Raw genomic sequence first — 7,428 nt, 5'->3', positions numbered from 1 at the left:
GAGCTTATATTCCAGTTGAGGAAATAAGTAAAATATATAGTTTTTTCACTGGTGATAAGTACAATGGAGAAAAAGTAGGAAAGAGGATGGGAGGGAGGCTGTGGTGCAGGCTTCCATTTTAAACAGAGCGGTCAAAGGAAACCTCACTGAGATGATACTGAAGCAAAGACCTGTGAAGGAGGTACAGGAGTGACATCTGGATGGGACAGGAAGGTCCAGAAAGAGTGAACAGAGAGTGCAAAGGCCCTAAGTCAGAAGGCCTGATGCGTCCACAAACAGTAAGGAGGTCAGTTTGACTGGGAAGCACAAAGTGAAGGAGAGAATACTGGGAGGTAAGGTCAGAGAATAATAACAGGACAGGTTACATAGAGCCTTAAAGGCTGTTGGAAAGGTCTGCCTTTACTTTCAGAGCTATTGGAGGGTTTAGAGTGGAGAAGTGTTGTGATCTACCTTAACTTTTAACTGGATCACTCTGCCTAGATGGTAGCCAGGCAGAGATAGTAGAAAGACAACAGCAAAGTAGGAAGACCAGTTGTAAAGCTACTGCGATAACCCAGGGGAGATGCCGCTGGCTAGGACCGGGTTGCTAGCAACGGAATAGTAAGGAGTGGTCAGAGTCCAGACATATTTTAAAGATAGGTTTGGTTGATAGATTAGATGAGAAAGGATGCATTGGAAGCACGGTGTTGCCATTAACTGAGACAATGAAAGCCTATTAGGAAGAACAAGTTTCAGGGGGAAAGATCAAGAGCTGTTTGGGAAATGTTAAATTTCAAACAGGAAAGATGCCCAATACCTGACTGAACTTGTAGATTTGGAGTCAGGGGAGAAAGGTGAACCGGGGATATAAATTCTGAAGCTGTCAATATATACATGGCTTTTAAAGCCGCGCAGACTGGATAACAGAGAACAGAAAAGATTCAAGGACCTAGTCCTGGGCGATCCAAGATCAGTGTGGAGCATTCAAGCCAGACTAACCCAAGCTTCACCTCAGTAAGGTCAGATTCTTAATCATTTTCTATCTTCAGAGCCCAGACAGTACATGGGACATTGTGGGTGGCAAACAGCGGTATAGTTCAACAAAAATTTAACTTTGTTCCAGTCTAATTGGTAGGAGCTGGGGAAACAGCAATGAACGAATGTAAATTCCTGACACCTGCATTCTAACGAGTGGGCCAGGGAAGATAACCGGTGGCAAAACCAGAAAATTAACGAAACGGCTTTCCCAGGAACCTATAACGCCAACCTAACGTATAAATAAAGAAAAAGTCGGACTGGGGATTATGCGCGGCCCTCTCTGGTGGCTATCCTTCCCCCGCTGGAGCCAGGTCAATGCAAACCTCGATCCTAAACGGTTTTCACCGGCATCCAGCGCAGAAGCGCCATAAATCAGGGTCCTGAGGTCCAGAGGGCAAGAGTAAACTCCGCCAGCTAGGGGAGAGGGCGGCAGCGAGAGATGACTGGGACCTTATCTGAACTGCCGACTCGCCCCCGCGGACTCCGAACCTTCCAGGGTCCCGCAGCCTCACCCCACAGTCCATCTGTCCGCCTGTGGCTCTGTCCGGCAGCAGGTGGGCTGGTTTCTATAGAACTAAGACAGCGCTTTAAACCTACCCGCTCCCCGGCACGGTAGCTCCCGTACGCAGGCGCACCCGTGGCAGGGCATGCCGGGAATCGCAGTTTTCCCGGCCCTGGAGGGCCCTCCACCCCGGGCGGGACCGAGGCCGGTATCCGGAGGCGCGCACGAAACGCGCAGCCCCGTGACCCGGACGACTACAGATCTCCATTGTGCTCGCGAGCGGGGCACGCTGGGATAGGTAGTTTCCTCCCACTCACTTCCCGGAGGTCCTGCGGGGTCCGCTTTGCGAAGTTACCCATCCCATGCAGGTGAGCGTGCGGCGTTTGGGTCATTTGACAAATACCCTGCAGCCGGTCGGAGTCCAAGAGAAGAAAATGTTTTTAGTTTTGGAAGGATGAAAGTATCAAGTAACTTCTGAACGACAGGAAAATAAGATTTTGTTAATGAGCATAAAAAATGGTAAAAATACCGAGCTCAAACATTCTTCTCATTGAAGAAAAAAACAAGCCCCTCTCCATCCTCGTTCATCATGGCCAGAGCGAGAGTAAAACACATGTGTGCTCCCTGGTTTTTTGTCTCTTCAGCATAATTTATTTCTTGCTTTGTCTCCAGGTGAGTAGGTATTTCTCAGTTTGACTGTAAGTAGCTGCGACACGAGATAGAGCACCGAGAACAAAACTGCAGTCGTTTCTGAGTTTTGCTGTAAGACTGGGAATTCACACCTACCGGGAAGTCTTCTACAGTGAAAAGGCAACACGGCTTTGTTTTAGGTAGCTGGACAGAACACCTTTTACCAGCACCAGGGCAATTAATGTATTATTCTCGTCTCTCTGGGTTTGCAGCTGAGAATAACTTTAGCCCTCAAGTGAATGCAGTCAGACCCGAGATGAGTTCTCCTTTGCTTAGCGAGTGGCTGGCTGAATTGATCTGGCTATTGTTGTTCTGATAGACGCGACTCACGTGAGACGGAGAGAATGTCCAAGCCACAGCTGTAAGGCATATTCATCAAACTGTAGGGCCATCCGGTGAAGGAGAAATGAGCACCGCGAACGTTATTCAGGTGAAGGGGCCAAATAAAGCTTTTAATATGAAAAGTGGGAGAGTATTTTAGAGCGTCAATACAAAGAGCCAATTACTCGTAGGTTTTCTCTTGCAGTGACCTCTGATTTATGGATGAAGATGGGGGATATGTGTATGCACTCGGTAGATAATCTGCACACTTCAGTGTAATGGGAGTTTTCACCTTCTCCTTGACTCTCCATATTAAACAGCAGTCAGGGAGGCAAATTGATTAAATTTAGTGTTTTTAATTTATTTTCCTCTGTCTACCATTTGGTAAACCACATTAGAACTTAAGTCAGGCAATTACAGAGTTAGAGAAAATCTGAAGCCGTCAATAAACTAATTCATCTGTTAGAGAAGGGGTTTCTGGACACCTGAGAATTTACTATATTAAACGTCTGCTTTTATTCTTACGTGCCTGAACGTATTGGGTTTTTTTTTCTGATTTCCCTTTTGATTTTCAATTGATAAATAGTTTCACATTGTTGACCCCACTCAAGGTCTTTTCAGCTATGGAAATCCTAGGGATTCCATGAGGACCATCCTCTCTCATGACTACTATGATAGCCTTCTAACTGGTTTTCTGATCACTCTTCCCAAAGCATCCTTCATATAGCTACTAAAATGATCTTTTGAGAAAGTAAATCTGATTATCTTATTCCTTTGCTTAAAAACATTTAATAGCTCCCCACTTGAACTTTTAGTTTTCCATTGAACAGTATGAAGCCCAAATTTCTAATGGCTTCAGCCTAATCCACCAGCCTCACCTGCATCTGGCCCCCCAAGGGAACCTTGAATTCAAGCCCTGCAGGCACGTCTTTGTGCTTGCTGGCTCTGCACCCTCTGCCAGGCATGCCCTCCCTCTTATCAGTCTGGTGAATTCAACGGAAATGTAACCTCTTCTGTAGAGCCATTCTATTCCCTCCCAAAGTATTTATTGTACAGCATAATTGTCAGTGTGCCTTACCTCCCCTTGATTAGGCTGTAAGCTACTTGAGGACGGGACCTTTGTTCTCTTTATTTTGATTTTAAAATTTTCAGCAGCAAGCACAATGCCTGGCAGACAGTAGAGGCTTGGTAAGTCCTTGTTTAGTGAATGAATTAATGAATGAATTTTGAATGCTTCTACAAAGGCTATGTCTCACTCTCCTGACTAATCTTCTATAATCATCATAAGAAATTAGTAGTGGTATGATACAGTTACTGAAACAACAAACTTCATTTGGATTTCATCAGTTTACCCACTAATGTCTTTTTTCTGTTTCAGGATGCAATCCAGGATCCTACATTGCGTTTACTTGTCCTGTCTCCTTCCTCAGCCTTTGTCTTCCATGACCTTAGGATCTTTGAAAACTACTGGTCAGTTATTTTGTAAAATGTCCCTCAATTTGGGTTTGTCATGATTTCTCATGACTAGATTGAGGTTATGCAATTTGGGCAAAATACCACAGAAGTGATATTGTGTACTTCTTGGTGCCTCATATTCGGGGGTACATGATATGCCTGCCTTATTACTGTTTTAAGTTAATATTCATCTCTTGCTTAAGGTGATGCCTGTTAGATTTCTCCAGTAATCTTACTGTGTTCTTCTCTATAACTAATAAGTATTTGGGGAGAGACACTTCAAGCCTGTGCAAATATCCTGTTTCTCCTTAAACTTTCACCCACTAAATTTAGCTGGTTTTTCTTGCTAACAGCTTTTATGGTGTGTTAATGGTGGCTTTCTATTTTCCTCATTTACTAGTTGGAGTTCTTTTGTAGAGAGGAGTTGTATGTTTTCTCCCATTTATTTATTTATTCAGTTATTTACATCAGTATGAGCTTATGGATATTTAGTTTATTCTTTGGGTTATAATTCAATATCTTTATTTTTATTTATTTTTTTTTTTTGTGGTACACGGGCCTCTCACTATTGTGCCCTCTCCCGTTACGGAGCACAGGCTCTGGACGCGCAGGCTCAGCGGCCATGGGTCACGGGCCTAGCAGCTCCGTGGCATGTGGGATCTTCCCGGACCAGGGCACGGACTCGTGTCCCCTGGCACGAACCCGTGTCCCCTGCATCGGCAGGCGGACTCTCAGCCACTGCGCCACCAGGGAAGCCCTATCATTATTCTTTTATTGCTGAAATCGTTCAAGCTTTGGCCATTCAGAGACCATTAAGGAGCCACTGTGTCTCTTTTTTTTTTTTTTCTTTAAGCACTTCCCTACTTTCTATCATTGCAAGATTTCCAGGCTCATCTTGTATTTTCCTGGCCCAGCCATAGATTCAACCACTTCTCCAAGGAGCCCTGTTTCTTTTTATTAAAGAATGGTATTTAAAATCTGAATGCTAGGCTATCACTGCTTCTAGTTCCTCTCAGAAGACAGAGATAGGAAATATATTTATAAATACCACCCCATGCATATACATTAATATATCTATATATCTGTATCTATCTGTGTATATATATATGTTTTACATGTATGTAAATGTGTGGATATATAAACAAGACATGAGTTCATACTGATATTCCCACTCAAATCCAGCACCACAGTTTATTCTAACTTTTGCCCTTTTCTTTTAACTTCTTTCTGTGACTGTGGGAAAACTGGCTCTCATTATCCACAGTACATCTACTTGTTTGTTCAACCCTAGTACACATATAAAGCAGTTTTAAAAATTGCTAATCCATACCGGATAAGAAACAATTTAAAACTAGAGCATGTTGCTTGGGCACAGATCTTTTTGTCTTTAGCCTTATAGCACCCAGTCCAAACACCATTTTCTAGAGTTACTTGGGTCACTCCTTTCTTCTCCTCCTGCTTCAGGGTGGCTATTTGATTTATTTGTAATACAGTTAGATTTATATGTCCCAGTCTGCATTCCAGCTTGTGTTCTGTCCAAATCCTGGTTGGTTTTATCTAATTTCCATATGGTAAAATGTACTATTTGTGGTGTACAGTTCAATGAGTTTCAACAAATTATTAGAGTTTTCTATCTCCCACCACAGTTGTATACAGACGTTTCCTCACCCTCAAAATTCCATCATTCTACCCCTTAATAGTCAATCCCTCCCCACCACCTCCCAGCCTCTGACAACTACTGATATGTTTTCCATACCCATAATTTTGCTTTTCCAAAATGTCATGTTAATGCAGTCACACCCTTTGGGTCTGACCTCTTTCATTTAGCAAATGCATTTAAGATTTATCCATGTTGTTGCATGAATCAATAATTCATTCTTATAGCTGACTAGCATTCCACTGTATTGATATATCACAGTTTGCTTATTCATTCACTGGTTGAAGGACATCTCAGTTGTTTCCAGTTTGGGGGGGGTGGTTGTTAATAAAGCATCTATAAATATTTGCATAGAAGTTTTTGTGTAAAAATAAATTTTTCATTTCTCTTGAATTAAACACTTAGGAGTGGGATTGATGGATTATATAGTAGGTATATGTTTAAATTTGTAAGACACTGCCAAACTGCTTTCCACAGTGGCTCTTATCTTGCATATACATCAACAATGTATAGCATTCCCAGTTGCTTCTCATCCTTGTCCACACTTGATAGTGTCAGTATTTTTTTTTCTTTAGCCATTCTAGTAAGTGTGTAGTGATATCTTGTGGCTTAATTCACATCTCCTCAGTGACTAATGATGTTGAACATATTTTCATATGCTTATTTGACATGAATGTATCTTTTATAATAATGTGTTCATACCTTTTGCCCATTTTAAAAATGGGGTGGTTTTTTCCTGATAAATTTTTTGAGATACAAGTCCTTTCTCAAAATGTGATTTGACAACATTTTCTCTTAGTCTGTGGCTTGTCTTTTCATTCTCTGAACAGTGTTTTGCAGAGAAAAAGTTTTTAATTTTGATAGAACCAACTTACCAGGTTTTTTCTTTTATGTATTGCTCTTTAGGTGTCATACCGAAAAATTCCTTGCCTAACCCTAGGTCATGCAGATTTTTTTCTTATGATTTCTTCTGGAAGTTGTACTATTTTGTGTTTTACCTTTAGGTCTATGATCTGGAGTTATTTTTTAAATAATGTATGAGGTATAAGTTGTTTTGTTCTTGGTTATGGACATCCAATTATTCTAGCACTATTGTTGGAAAGATTATCCATCCTTTCTTCTAGTGCAACACTGTCTTTGGTTAGTGTAGTTTACAGTATTTCTTGAAATCAGAAAGCGTAGTCTTCCAACTTTGTTCTTGTTTTTCAACTTTATTTTGGCTATTCTAATTCTTTTGCCTTTCCTTAGAAATTTAAAAATCAACTTGTTGATACCTACAAAAAATTCTGCTAAGGTTTTGATGGGGAATATGCTGAATCTGTATATCAGGTTGGGGAGAATTTAGGATTAATATTATTGAGTCTATCAATCCACGAACATGATATATCTCTCACTTATTTAAGTCTTCTTTGATTTATTTTATCAGTATTTTGTAGTTTTCAGCATATAGATCCTATTCATAGTTTGATTTATATCTATGTTTTCTTTTTTTTTTGGTGCTATTGTAAATATTGTTTTTAAAATTTTTAAATCCAAGTTAGTTTATAGAAATGTAATTGACTTTTGTGTTTATCTCTTATCCTGTGACTTTGGTAAATTCACTTATTAGTTTTAGGAACTGTTTTTGCTATATTTGGGGGGATTTTCTATGTAAAAATTCTGTCATCTGTAAATAGAGTATTTTCACCCCTTACAATCTGAAATGACTTTATTTTTCTCTCCTTGTTGCACTGACTAGGACTTTCACTGTGGTGTTGAGTAAGAGTGGTGGTGAAAAGAGATTATC

At 40.8% G+C, this 7,428-nt stretch overlaps 1 long non-coding RNA gene across 1 annotated transcript; it reads left to right on the top strand.

Annotated features, from left to right (window-relative positions):
• The first annotated feature begins 1,821 nt into the window (after nucleotides 1–1,821).
• On the top strand, nucleotides 1,822–4,293 carry LOC102978921 (uncharacterized). The gene is made up of 3 exons (XR_448955.4): nucleotides 1,822–1,887; nucleotides 2,192–2,349; nucleotides 3,909–4,293. It is a non-coding gene; the product is annotated as an uncharacterized lncRNA (long non-coding RNA).
• Nucleotides 4,294–7,428: the final 3,135 nt, after the last annotated feature.

The sequence above is a fragment of the Physeter macrocephalus genome, chromosome 2 (assembly GCF_002837175.3).
Source record: "Physeter macrocephalus isolate SW-GA chromosome 2, ASM283717v5, whole genome shotgun sequence".
Lineage (NCBI taxonomy): Eukaryota > Metazoa > Chordata > Mammalia > Artiodactyla > Physeteridae > Physeter > Physeter macrocephalus.
The sequence above is the reverse complement of the archived record's forward strand: the minus strand, read 5'-3'. Positions and strand labels throughout refer to the sequence as shown.